The following is a 13,300-nucleotide window of genomic DNA, read 5'->3' on the forward strand; positions in this document are numbered from 1 at the left end:
TGGTATCAGGTGAGGCTGGCCTCATTGAATGAATTGGGAAGTGTTCTCTCCTTTTCAATTTTGGGGAAGAGTCTTTACATAATTGGTCTTATTTCTTCCTTAAATATTTGGTAGAAGTCTCCAGGGAAGCCATTCGGACCTGGAGTTTTCTTCATGTGAAAGTTTTCAGCTATACTTTAAGATATTTTGAAGGATATGGGGCTAGTCAGGTTATGTATTTTTTTTCCCTTGAGTGAGCATTGTAATTTGTGTTTTGCAAGGATATATCCGTTCTCTTCTAGGCTGTCAGACTTATTGGTGTAAAGCTGTTCCCATGTTCGCTTTTTTCCCTTTTAACATCTTATTTCTGCATACTCTGTAGTGATATCATCTCTGTCATTGTTGATATTGAGAATCTGTGTCTTTTTTTCTCTTGATCAGTCTGGAGTGACATTTTATCCCTCTTCGCAGGGAACCAGTGCTTGGTTTTATTGACTTGTCTCTAGTGTTTTTCTAATTTCGATTTCATTCATTTCCACTGCAAACTAATGCTGACATGGGCTCCCATTTTCTCTCCTGTATCTAGTTTCTTTTCTTTTTCTTTTCTTTTTTTTTAAAGATTTTATGTATTTACTTGACAGAGAGAGAGACAGCGAGAGAGGGAACACAAGAGGGAGAAGCAGGCATCTAGTTTCTTAAGGTGGTTGAGACCAATGATTTCAGACCTTTCTTCTCTTCCTTTTTTTTTTCTCTTTTAGATTTATTTATTTATTAGAGAGAGACAGAGAGCGAGCGAGGGAGGGGCAAAGGGAGTGGGAGAGAATCTCAAGCAGGCTCCCCTCTGAGCGGGGAGCCCAACGTGGGGCTTGATCTCACAACCTTGAGATCATGACCTCAACCGAAGTCAAGAGTCAGGCACTTAATTGACTGAGCCACCCAGGCACCCCTCCTCTCTCCTCTAATGGAGGTGTTCAGTGCTATAAATTTGCCCCACGTTCAGCTTTAGTGCTGTCCCACAGGTTTTGATATATTGGGTTTTCATTTTCATTCAATTAAAAATCTTTCTAGTTTCCCTTTTGATTTCTTACTTTTGCCATGTGGTTTTTTTTTTTTTTTTTAATGTGTTACTTAGTTTCCAAACGTTTGGGGATTTTTTTTTCAGAGATCTTTGTGTAATTAATTTCTAATTAATTCCATTGTGGTCATAGAAGGTCATAGAACATACTTCGTGTAATTTGAATCCCCTTGAACTTATTGTGACTTGTTTTATTTTCCAGACTATGGTCTATTTTATGTGCACATTTTTTGTTGTCTGCTGCTGTTGGGTGAGGTATTTATAAAATAGGCTGAGTTGGTTGATAATATTCAAATCTCTGTCTTTACTTGTTCTATCAATATTGAGAGAGAGGTTTTGAAATACCTGAGTGTAATTGAAGGCTTATCTATTTCTTCTTGCAGTTTTATCAGTTTTTAACTTCACGTGAACTCTGATACTGGGTGCATGGATATTTAGGATTGTTATGTCCTCTTGGTTCATTCTGAAGAAATCTTTTATCCTGGTGACAGTGTTTGCCCAGAAACTTACTTTGTCTGATATTAATATAATATGCTGGCTTCCTTTTTAAAAAAATATTTATTTACTTATTTTTAAAATTCCAGTATAATTAACACATTGCGATGGGCACTGAGTAATGTACAGAATTGTTGAACCTCTGTATTATACACTTGAAACTAATATAACACTCCAGCTTTCTTTTGACCCCTGTTAGCGTGTTGTCTCTTGTACCATCCTTTTACTTTTAACCTATCTGTATCCTATTAAGTAAAGTGTATTTCTTTGTAACAGCATATGGTTAGATCTTGCCTTTTTTTTTTTTTTTAACCCAATCCAACAATCTGTCTTTTAATTGTGATGTTTAGGCCATTAACATTTAGTGTGATTATTGACGTGGTTAAGTTTAAATCAGTGTCCTTCATTCCTTCATGTTCAGTGTCTGGAAAACTATTTGTCTGTTTTTAGTTGTTTCAGGTGAGAGGCTAAACTCCATCCATCTTGGCTGGAAATGGAAAGGACAGCCCATGTTTAATACTCAGTCCATGTTCATTTGTCCCTGATGGTTGCAAAAGTATCTTTTTACAATTGGTGTTTTTGAATCGGGATCCGGATAAGAGATACGTTGCATGTGGTTGCATTCTTAAGTCCGTTTTAATCAGAGTAGTGTCCCATCCGTTCATTCCATGTCATTTATTTATTCAAGAAACTGAGTCATTTGTCCAGTGGAATTTTCTGGGTTTGGGTGATTATATATTTGTGATACTTTTTAACATATTCCTCTGTTCTGCTATATTTCCTGTGAACTGATAGATACAGAGAATATTCATAGAATGTGCTGCATGTTCAATTGAAATACATGAAATTGCCAATATTTGAGTATTTGCCCCAAGTGACAGTTCCCTGCTGTTGAACCTCGTGCTTCCTGTTGCATCATTTCAGGAAGCCCCACTTTGAGTGACAGAAATTGGCCAGTGGATTCTGGAGGTCAGCCTGACCCTCCATTGTCAAGTTCCCCACCTGTTCCCTGATGGTTTTGGTCACTGATGCATGTGGCCTAGATCTGTATCTCATTTAGGAGTTGCAAAATGGTGATGTTTTCATTCTATCACTCTTCTTGCATATATCAGCTGTGATTCTTCTGTAAATAGGAACTTTTCCTCGTTAGTGATTTGGTAACTCTGAGATACAGTTCATTTAGCAATGGCAGGATGAATGCTTAATTTTCCCCCTTTTAAAAACCAATTTTCAGAATACTGTGTCAGTATCCTAGCAACCTCCAAAGAGATTGATGATTTGTGTGTGTATATGTATGCTGTTTGTGTGTATGTGCATATATTTGACATATTTCAATTTGTTGTCATTGCTTTTGTTGCTCAGCACCTGTTTTTAGCCAGCTGGGGACACTTGAAGTTTTCGTCACTATTCTGACATTTCCACATGCATCTTTGACACCTTCTGTTCCCAGATTCAATGTCTTGTATGTTTCCTATTCTAGACCTGGAATTGGCCTTTGAACCAAGTAGCTCTGGAGACTTTTAGTTGAAAGTGACACTTAGAGATCACGATCTGGATGCTAGAGGTGCTCATTGCAACCGGAGAGGCCTCTTTTGTGGATCAGGCTAGGAAAAATGAATTTTTTAGAAAGAAGTAAATCATAAGTTCATACTGGTATTTCCATTCTGAAAGTTCTTCCTTCACTTTATTATATTTATTTATTTATTACATTTTTTTTAGAGGGGAGGCTGGGTGGGGCAGAGGGAGAGGGAGAGAGAGAATCTTAAGAAGACCCCACACCCAGCGCAGAGCCCAATGTGGGGCTTGATCTCACAACCCTGAGGTCATGATCTGAGCCGAGATCAAGAGTCAGATGCTTAACTGACTGAGCCACCCAGGCACTCCAGTTTTTGCTTAACTTTAAAGATTTTATTTTTGTATCTCTTCTCTTATATGGGAAGTGTGGCTCCTAAATACATTAACATATTTTATATATAGTCAAAATAATAATATCTGCATTATTACTAACAATATGCTTATGGGATGCAGTTTAGAATTTCTTTCTAGGTTTGCTTTTTTTTTTTTTTTTATCCTTAGGCTATATTATTGCATGAGGGAGGACTGGTCAAAATACTATGTTTAAAATTACTTGGAAACAATTTCATATATGGTTAAGTTCCTTTATTTAAGGTTTTTGGGTTTTTAGTGATTTTTAGTGTTTTTATAAAACGTTAAATGGTCTCACAGTCAACATTATCAAACAAAAGACATTCATAAATGTCTGGCGTCTCTTCCCTCCTGCTGCTCCAACCCTCACCTACAGGTACTAGTTTTTATTAGTTTTTGGTCTCTCCTTCTGTTATTTCTTTTGTTTTTGAAAACATAAGCAAGTGTTTGTACCCCCTTTTTTACATAATAGGTAGGGCGCGTGTTCTCCCGCACTTGCCTTTTTTCACTTAATGGCATATTCTGGAGCTCACACCATAGCAGTAGGTAGAAATCTTCTTCCTTCCTTTCCCTCTGGGCCATTCTCCAGGGTGAGACTGTACCACAGTTTTTTTCCCCTGTCCCCTGCTGATGGACGCTGTGGTGGGTGCCCAGGTTAAAGGATATCATAGGTGGTGCTGAAGCCACAATGTGAACCCAGAGCCTGTGTTCCTGACATCTACTGGGACTCATTCCCTATAGCTCTTTCTCCTGCTCTGCATCTGGAAACAGTGAGAGCATGGCCTGCCCCCCATCTCCCCTTCCTGCTCTTTTGCAATTAACCATTGCAAAGGGGGGGGGGGTGGGCTCAAGGCAGCCGAAGAAGCAGGAATGCCAAGTGCAGGCAGGAGACTCTGTGCACCATGGCCCCCTAGGGTGTGACGTGAGGTCATGCTTCTGGGCTGGAATCTTGCAGGTTGCCTGGGGGTGGGCGGCTGGTGTCAGGTTAACAACAGGCTTTGTGCCCCAGCTTCCAAAGTATGACTTGGGGACCCTCTCCCAGGCAATCAAATCCAGGAGGTGAATTCACTGCAAGGGGGACATCTTGGATGTACCTTGAAATTGATTTATTCACTGGACAAGCTGGTAGGAAGTGTCCAGTGAGCAGGTAATGACGGAGTGAGGCTGTGGGCAGCACTGAAGGGGCATGGAGCTATGGAAGCCATTGGACACGGCCCTCTGCGGCTGGTTCTGTGTCATGGAAGGGTGGCTGGCCCAGCCTCAGGGTGCCAAGGACTGAGAGGGCACTCTGGGCGGATCAGGGCAGGCCTCACAAAGGAGCCAGGGCCATATGCACCCGAAGGACAGGGCAGAGCTGGGTGTCAGGGAAGGGCAGGTGTGAGCCAGCCTGCACACTCACTCGGTGGCCCAGGGCTCCCTGGGGGAGGCAGCCTGGCTGGCTGAGCAGAGACATACACCTTGCCTTCCTCCAGGGCCTTTGGACCCCTCCCTTCTTCATGGAGCTCCCCAACTCCTAGTCAGTGGCTTCCTGCTCCTCCTGGCTGCTCCAAGCCCTTACTCACTTCTCAATGGAACCACCTGGGTGGGCCCCACTGAGTCTCCCTATAGGGCGGGCAGAAGCAGAGGAGAGAAGTTCAGAGGAGCTACTCACTGGTTATGTTGAGTTGGAGGCCTCTGAGCTTTCGTCCGCTCATTCGAACATTCATTCATTCATGAAGCCTAGTGTTCTCTGAGGTCCTCTTTCTGTGCTGGACACAAAGCTAAGTACATATAGAGGGGAGATGCCATGTGAAGGGTGAAGCCAGGTCCAGAATCCGTCAATGAGTGTGTGACGGGAGTTCAGAGGAGTGAGAGGGTTCTGGTTGTGGCTGGGATGATCTAGGACATAGGGGGGTGAGTAGCGGGTAGAATCAGTGGGGGGTGCTGGTGGGGCCCAGCTGCAGGCAAGAGGAGCTTGAGGTACCGGCAAGAAGGCAGAGAGGTAACAGAGGCACGTGGGTGTGTCTGGGTGGGGAAGTGGACCATGTAATCTAAACGGAAGGAGAAGAGGGGCTATATTGGTGGCTCTCATTTTGGGGCCTGTGAACCCCTTGGAAAAACTCATGGAAACTCTGGCTCCTCCTCAGCAAAAGTTATAAAGGCATCTGCTGTACCATTTGCTTCAGCTTTGGGATGTTCCCTGAGCCCTGCAGTGTGCCCCTGATCCCCCGGTGGAGAGGCCTGGACTAGATGCTGGGGCCTGACTCTGGCTATCAGAGAGCCCCGTGGCTGCAGTCGGGCTCTGATGGGTTTCGCCAGTGAAGCATGCAGAGAGCGAGACAGGGAGCCTCGGTGAGCGCTGACAGCTTGCCAGGGCAGAGAGGGGCCGCCAGGTGAGTGGGCCTGGTGCCCAGTGTGACACAGGGTCTGTACGCTGGTCCACAACAGACTTTCTCCATCTGCATCGCCTTGGCCTTCTCTAATGCCTTTCAACTCCCACCCACTTGTCCACACCAAAATGAAAATGAACAGCATTGCTACCATCTGAAAGTTTGCCACACTCTAGACGTGAGCTCTGAGCATTTTGTGTGCATGAACTCACTTCATCCTTACAGCAATGCTATGAGATAGTGTTTATTAGCTCCATTTTACAGGTCAGGAAACTGAGGCAGAGAGAGGCACGTGAGCTCCCCTAGCTCGAGTTTGAACCCAGAACCCGATGCTCTTCATCAGCGTACTGTCCTGCTGGCCACCAGGGTGGATGCCCAACAGTTAGTCATTTAGTGAACGTGAAAAAGCCTCTGTCTCATTTCAAATGGGGTATTTCAAAAATCCACCCTTGGTGACCCTCTTTCTGAGGACATGGAGGAAATTTGAGAGACAAAGAGGAGTATGTGTCCAGAAAAGGTCCTCATCAAGTTGGAGAGATGGCTCTTGAGGCCCCTGCATGGACTCTGATAGTCTCCTCCCATGGCCTTTGCTTTTGTCTTGTGGGCACCCCGAGGGAGGGGCTGGTGCTGGTGCTTTCAGTGACTGAGGCATCCTTGGCTTTAATTATTGTTATTAAATTACACATTTTACATGAAAACAAGCACCATTGTTATGAATGATTTTGTATGGTTTTCTCCCCATTTTCTTTTCAAAACATTCTCCTGTCTAACACAATATCTGGCCTATAGTAGATACCCCAGGAAATGTTGGATGAATAGGTAGGTGGTTGGGTGAATGGGTGAATGAGTGGATAGATGGGGTGGAGAGGTGGGTGGATGGGTGGATGGATGGGTGGGTGGATGGTGGGTAGGTGGGTGGATGGGTGGATGGGTGGGTGGGTGGATGATGGGTAGGTGGATGGATGGATGGGTGGGTGGTGGATGGGTGGATGGTGGGTAGGTGGTTGGATGTGTAGATGGTGGGTGAATGGGTGGATGAGTGGGTGGGTGGATGATAGGTAGGTGGATGGATGGATGGGTGGGTGGTGGATGGGTGTGTGGTGGATGGGTGTATGGTGGGTAGGTGGTTGGATGTGTGGATGGTGGGTGAATGGGTGGATGAGTGGGTGGGTGGATGATGGGTAGGTGGATGGATGGATGGGTGTGTGGTGGATGGGTGTATGGTGGGTAGGTGGTTGGATGTGTGGATGGTGGGTGAATGGGTGGATGAGTGGGTGGGTGGATGATGGGTAGGTGGATGGGTGGATGGTGGGTAGGTGGATGAATGTGTGGATGGTAGGTGAATGGGTGGATGAATGGGTGGATGAGTGGATGGGTGGATAGATGTGTGGATGGATGGGTCGGTGGATGATGGATGGATGGGTGTATAGGTGGTTGGATGTGTGGATAGGTGGGTAGATTGAGCGGAAGGATATTTCTCATAGCCTTCCAGAGCTGAAGATTTTCCCTGGTCTATCTGAAAAGACATCCCAGATATCTATCTCTCTATCACTTATGGCCACAGCCACATGCCTCCCATCTTCTCAGTTGCTGTCACCCATACTCACTGTGTTTCTAGTGAGCTACTCAGACAGTCACTAGATGCTTGGCAAGTCCTGGCTCTCCCTGGTTCTAACAGGTGCCGCCAGCTTGCCAGCATCCCTGAGTAAGGATCTCCCAAGGATACGCTTATTCTTCTCCGGCCCTGGGCTGAGCACATCACGTAGATATCATATAATCTCACAACTCTGTGCTAGGTGTTATGCGTATTTCAAGCAGAGGAAGTGGCTCAAGGGCACACAGTCTGTAAAGACGAGGGGCCAGGATTCGAGCCTGGGCCTGTGGAGCCCATGGCTGTCAGGCCTGCTGAGCCTGGCAACGACCTTGATGGTTTCCACACAGGCGTTCCAGGTCGAGAGTCACCGACGTTACTAGTTACACACTCGCGCCTCTGGTCCCTGGGCCTTAACCCCAGCAGGCCTTGGGTCTGAGTGGCAGGGACATGCTGCTGCGTGATGCTGTGGCTGTTTTGGGGACTTGCTGAAGGCACATTTCTCCTTCCCTGTGGATGCCGATGAGGGTTCCCTTTGCAGCTAGGGGGGCCGCCCAGCTCAGGCGCCCACGCGTGCGGGGCTTACGTGCTGGAGGCCTGGAGTTTGAAGCACTATGGTGCGCTGCTGGAGGCTATGTGAGCAGTCCTGACTTGCCCCTGGTTTAACTCTGCTCACACGCACGCCCTGGCTGTCAGGAGCCCTCAGCTCACATGCATGCAGCCTGCTATGATGGGGACCCCTGCCACTGCCCCTTCTGCCAGGAGGTGGGCTCTGTAGCCGTGGGCTGCCATGCAGGGTGGCGGGCCCACCGTGGCCTCGTTGTCCAGATTTCCCCCCTCAAACTGGATGCCAGGGTTTTAATGTGAAAACTCTCAGTGTTGAATTGTTGGGTCAAATATTTTTCAAGTGCCGTGAGTTTGACCAAAGCACAGCTTGGGCTCCCAGTTATGACCTCTGTCTGAGCAAAAGGGTTCATTCCCAAGGAGTACCGAGAACAGAGCTCTGGAAAATGCCAGAGAGAAGCGTACACCCTGTTGGGAGCTGTGGGTGCTTCCCTGTGGGGACAGACTGTGGAGCCACCTCCTTTAGGGTCAGACCCGGCACCCTCAACATGATCAAGCGGGACCCAGAAGTCAAGAAGATGCAGAGCCTGCTCTGGGCACCAGGGACCCAAGGGAGAGACGTTCTCCTCCACCCGGACAAGGCTGTAGGGCCGGCACGTTTTCGTCCCTATCAGCCCTGGTCTTACCCCCATACCGGGATGTGGAAGAGGGATTTACTGCCTTAGTTTTTGGATTTTACAGCCGAGTCGGCTGAGGTGGAACACAACGAAGTCACGTGCTTCCAGACGTACAGCTGGCTGCTGGTGGGTCAGGGACTGTGAATTGTGTCCCCGGGTCCCTGGATGCCCATCCCAATCTATTCCTGCTCCACCAGCCAACAGCCTGTCTCTTCGGCCCCCGCACAGAGCCTATGGGAGAGATTTGCAAAAAAAAAAAAAAAAGAAAAAAGAAAAGAAAAAGAAAGAAAGAGAAGAAGATGAATCAGCCTTACGGAAGAAGAGGCCTCCCCATTACTGAGCTGAGCTGGGTGACCCTTGCTTGGCCACGGGTATGGGAGAGGCATGGTTGCTGAATGTGGCAAACACAAATCCGGAGCCCCAGTTCAGTGTGGGTTTGACGTGGGTTGCGACAATTGGGGCCGCTTATACTAAAATGTATTTGTTGTTGATGTGAAATTCAGCTTTACCTGGGTGGGGGGGCCCTGGATTTATGGGGCGACCTCGGGGAGAGCGGAAGTCGGGCACGCGGTAGGGGAGGGTTGGGAATGCCCATCTCCATCTTGGGGATTCTGGGAATCCGGAAGGCGAGCAAAGCCAGGAGCGGCGACAGTGGGCTGTTTGGTCATTCTGCCTCCCACGCCTATGCCCATGCAGCCCGCGGGACAGTGACCTGCGTCATCCCACAGCTCGGCCCCTGGCGTCCAGCCCCCTGCGGGCGAGCTCTGCGGCCTGCTTCCGGCCCCTTAATTGGATGAAGTGTGCAGCTGGGCGCCTGAGGAAGGGGAGGTGGGGCTGCCAGGCAGGGAGGAAAATTAACCTTGGACTCAGCAAGGTCACTGGCTGCTGATTTATTGATTGCCTTGAAATAACAGCCCAATCTAATACAGGCTGACCGAAAGTCAGATAGATAGCAGTTATTCATAGGATTCCTTGTTACCTCTTTCCCACGTGGCCCATTCTCGGGCACTGCCACCTTTTGTTACGAGATTACTCAGAAAGTACATTTATCACCGCCCCGCCCCCCCCGCCCCACTGTTCTCCAGGTGAAGGGACAGGGGTGTGGGGGGCCAGCTGGGAGGTCGGGGGTGGCAGAGCAGAGTGGTCCCCAAAGGGCTGGGGCATGGGCCCCCTTCCCGGCCACCCAGGAGTGCACTGTGGCTAAGGAAGTGGCATGTGGGCTCTGGGCTGGGGTCTGCTGTGTACCCTTGGACACATCAGTCAGCCCCACGGACACAGGGGAAAGGCCCCTCCTTTAGAGAATGGGCTCAGGACTCCGGGGTGTCCCGTGGGGAGAGTCTGCTAGGGTACATGGCATTGGCAGCCATTCTGGCCCTAGAGCTCAGGTACGACAAGGGTTGTTTTTAAAAATCAGCTTTCTTGGCTTTCAGGTATAGTATACATACACTGTAATGCACACATTTCAAGTGTACAGTTTGAGTGACGACCGAGGTGTCTGCCCATGTAGCCACCGCGCTGATCAAGGTATAGAGCATGTCCTTCCCACAACGTCCTCCCGTGCTCCCTTCCTGTTCAGCTCCCCTCCCTGCCACAGCCCCCAGCCCCCGCCCCGGCAGCCGATGCGCCAACCACTGTCATTCTAGTGGGTTCTGCCCCGGCTAGAACTTCATGTAAATGGAATGAGGCGGAGGGCACTCTTTTGTATCGGGCTCCTTTTGCTCAGCATATGGTCGATGACAATTGTTCTTCTGCAGAGTGGGACACATTTTGTCTCCGTGTCCCAGACGGTGGGGGGCAGGCTTCTGAGAGGCAGAGCCATCCTCAGGAGCACCGAATGCTACCTGCTCCCACAACCGCCTCGTTTGACAGCTGGACAAACAGCTCCAGAGAGAGAGAAACGGGCCTCCTCAAGCGTGGAGCATCCACCGGGCAGGCCCGGGTCCAGCATCTAGTGCTCCCAGTGATCCCCCCTCTATGCTTTCCAGACTGAGCCTGCTGGGAAGGTCCCAAGCCCCTCGGGTGGAAGTAGGTGACACCTTATGTCCTTTCTAACCGATTTCAATGTCCTTTTGAAAGCATTATCCCATCAGCTGGGAGGGAAAAAAAATCAATAGTCTTTAAAGCTGTATCTTAAAATCACCTACAAGGAACCAGGTGTGCTAAAGAGAGCTTATTTGAAAAACAACTGGCTCATTGGAAGGGTGGAGAGAGGGGCCTTCCCTGGACAGGGAGCACTGGATCTGGAGCCCAAAGTTCATTCTTCGCTCCTCTTTCTGGCTGTGTGACCCCACCAGTCATTCTGAAAGGACTTCTGTTTACCCCTTCATCTGGACCCCTTGGTCGACTGTTTTGGAGGGTGACCGTGGCTTCCCTGGGGACCTTTGGAAAGAACCCTGTGCAGGCCACACAATCTGACCACCCCAGACACCCTCTTGATTTAGGGTCAGGCACACAGATGGAAAATATACTCCATGTCTTATCTTGGTAGACTCTGAGGTCCCCGAGGGCAGGCCTGCTGGTTTACTGACTTTTTGAGCCTCCTACACACGTTAGTTGGTGGAGTTGGGTTGGTTGAATCCTACAAGCAAACAATGTGGTTCAGCTACATAAAAAGCTTTTGTGCAGGAAGGGACATTAGAAAGAAAGTGAAGGCTAGCCACAGAATGGGAGAAAATATTTGTGAATCAGATATCTGATAAAGATCTAGCATCTAGAATATGTAAAGAACTCGTACAGCTCATTAACAAAAAGATAATCAACCTAATAGAAAGAATGGCAAAGGATTCAAACAGACTCTTCTCCAAAGAAGACATACAAATGGCCAGTAGGTGCGTGAAAAGATGTTTCATGTCATCCGTTAGTTTGTGGGGACTCCAAATGAGGTGACTTGCCACATGTCATCCACTAGAATGGCTACAGTTTTGTTTTGTTTTTTAATGGAAAATACCAAGTGTTGGCGAGCATGTGGAGAAATTGGAACACTTACACACTGCTGGCTGGCGTGAAAAACGGTGCAGCCACTGTGGAGAACAGCTCTGGAAGTTCCTCAATAAGTTAAACATGGATTTACCCTGTGAGCCAGGAATTCCACTCCTGGATATACACGGAAGAGAAGTGAAAACCCATGTCCACACAGACTTAGACACGGGTGTTCATAGCAGCGTGATCCATAGCAGCCCAAGGACGGAAATAACCCGAATGTCTATCACCTGCCAAATGGGTAAATAAAATGTGGTCTCTGCACACAATGGCATATCATTCGGTCATAAAGTCACATGCGACAACGTGGATGAACCTCAAAAATATTATGCTAGGTGAAAGAAGCCAGCCACAGAAGGTCACAAGGTTCTGTTTATACCTCTTCTGGAAGAGGGCAATCCGTAGACACGGAAAGTAGATTAGAGGTTGCCAGGGGCTGGAGAGGGGAAGGCAGAGTGACAGCTAATGGGTACAGGGTTCCGGTGGGGGGTGATGGAAGTGTTCTGGAATTAGACCCTGGTGATGGTTGCGCAACGGAAAAACACTCTGAATTTTATCCCTAAACGTTTTTCGAAAACCTCGAATTGGCCTGGCCATGAGAAGCGTGCAGTCTATGGCCCTGCCTCCCACCGGGCCACCTGCAGGCCACTGGGTGGGGCATTCGGAGCCCCTTGAATGCTCAACCCTCCTTTTCTGAGTGAGGCCTGAGCTTCCCATGGGGTCAGCAGAGGCCGCCTGCCTGGAGCCGGACAAAGGGCTTGTTTACCTTCTGGGAGAATTGAGCAGTGGGCGGTATCAACCACAGATCTGCAATTGCGGGGAAGGCCCAGGAACCACCGCACTCGCCTCCTTCCCGTAAACTCCAGCCTGTACCCTCTACCACCCAGGGAATCTGAGGACAGGCCCAGGAGCCGCCTCCGCCAGGGAGAGAGTCAGAGAGTCGGTGGCCTTGGGCCGAATCACAGGTGGACCCGGAGCTGCCCGTCACTCTGACACTGCTGAAGTGCTGGGGAAGGGCAGGTTCGCTGGGCAAGTGGAGATGGGCAGCAGGCAGACTAATGGCTGGGGCCGGAGTGGAGATACCGGCCCCAGTGGCCCCCGGGACCTCGTCGTCCTGCCGTAATTCCAGGACCAAAGAGGGCTGGCTGGGGCCTTGGAGACCCTCCGTATATTACACACAGACACATATGTTCATGTTCAGGGCCCAGGTGGCTGTCCTGCTCCCATGACCAGAGGGCGGCCACTTTGACTCCCAGCCGCCTCCCCTCCAGCACCCCCGGCTGTGTATTTGCCTTTTTGCACCCCCCCCCCCACCCTGCTCCCCAGCCTCCGCCAGCAGGTGCAGCGGGAGCCCAGCATGGCCGTTGTGCGCGTCAGGAAGCTGGGCCGGTGGAGACAAACAGAGCCTTCTGTTCACTATGCTCCGCTGTGAGCTGTGGACGGTTGAAAGTCTAGATATGATTAGGGTGAAAAACGGAAATAAGGATTCTGTGGCTAAAATTAAAAACTTGGAAGTCTGTGCCTGGGCGGCAGGGGGGCGCTGGGGAAGCAGGGGTGAGGGTGCGGGTTGCCCCTTCTTGGCCTCCTCCTCCCCCAGGGGTGAGAGCACCCTGCAGGAGGGATGTAGGCCCTGGGTCTGTGCTCT

The 13,300-nt window shown here is 49.2% G+C and overlaps 1 protein-coding gene across 3 annotated transcripts in view; it reads left to right on the top strand.

The window, feature by feature from the left end:
- The window catches only part of PEMT (phosphatidylethanolamine N-methyltransferase), a 78,897-nt gene that overhangs the window by 48,519 nt on the left and 17,078 nt on the right, over positions 1 to 13,300 (top strand). The gene's annotated exons all lie outside the window — the stretch shown is intronic.

This window comes from Halichoerus grypus, chromosome 2 (assembly GCF_964656455.1).
Source record: "Halichoerus grypus chromosome 2, mHalGry1.hap1.1, whole genome shotgun sequence".
Taxonomy (NCBI): domain Eukaryota; kingdom Metazoa; phylum Chordata; class Mammalia; order Carnivora; family Phocidae; genus Halichoerus; species Halichoerus grypus.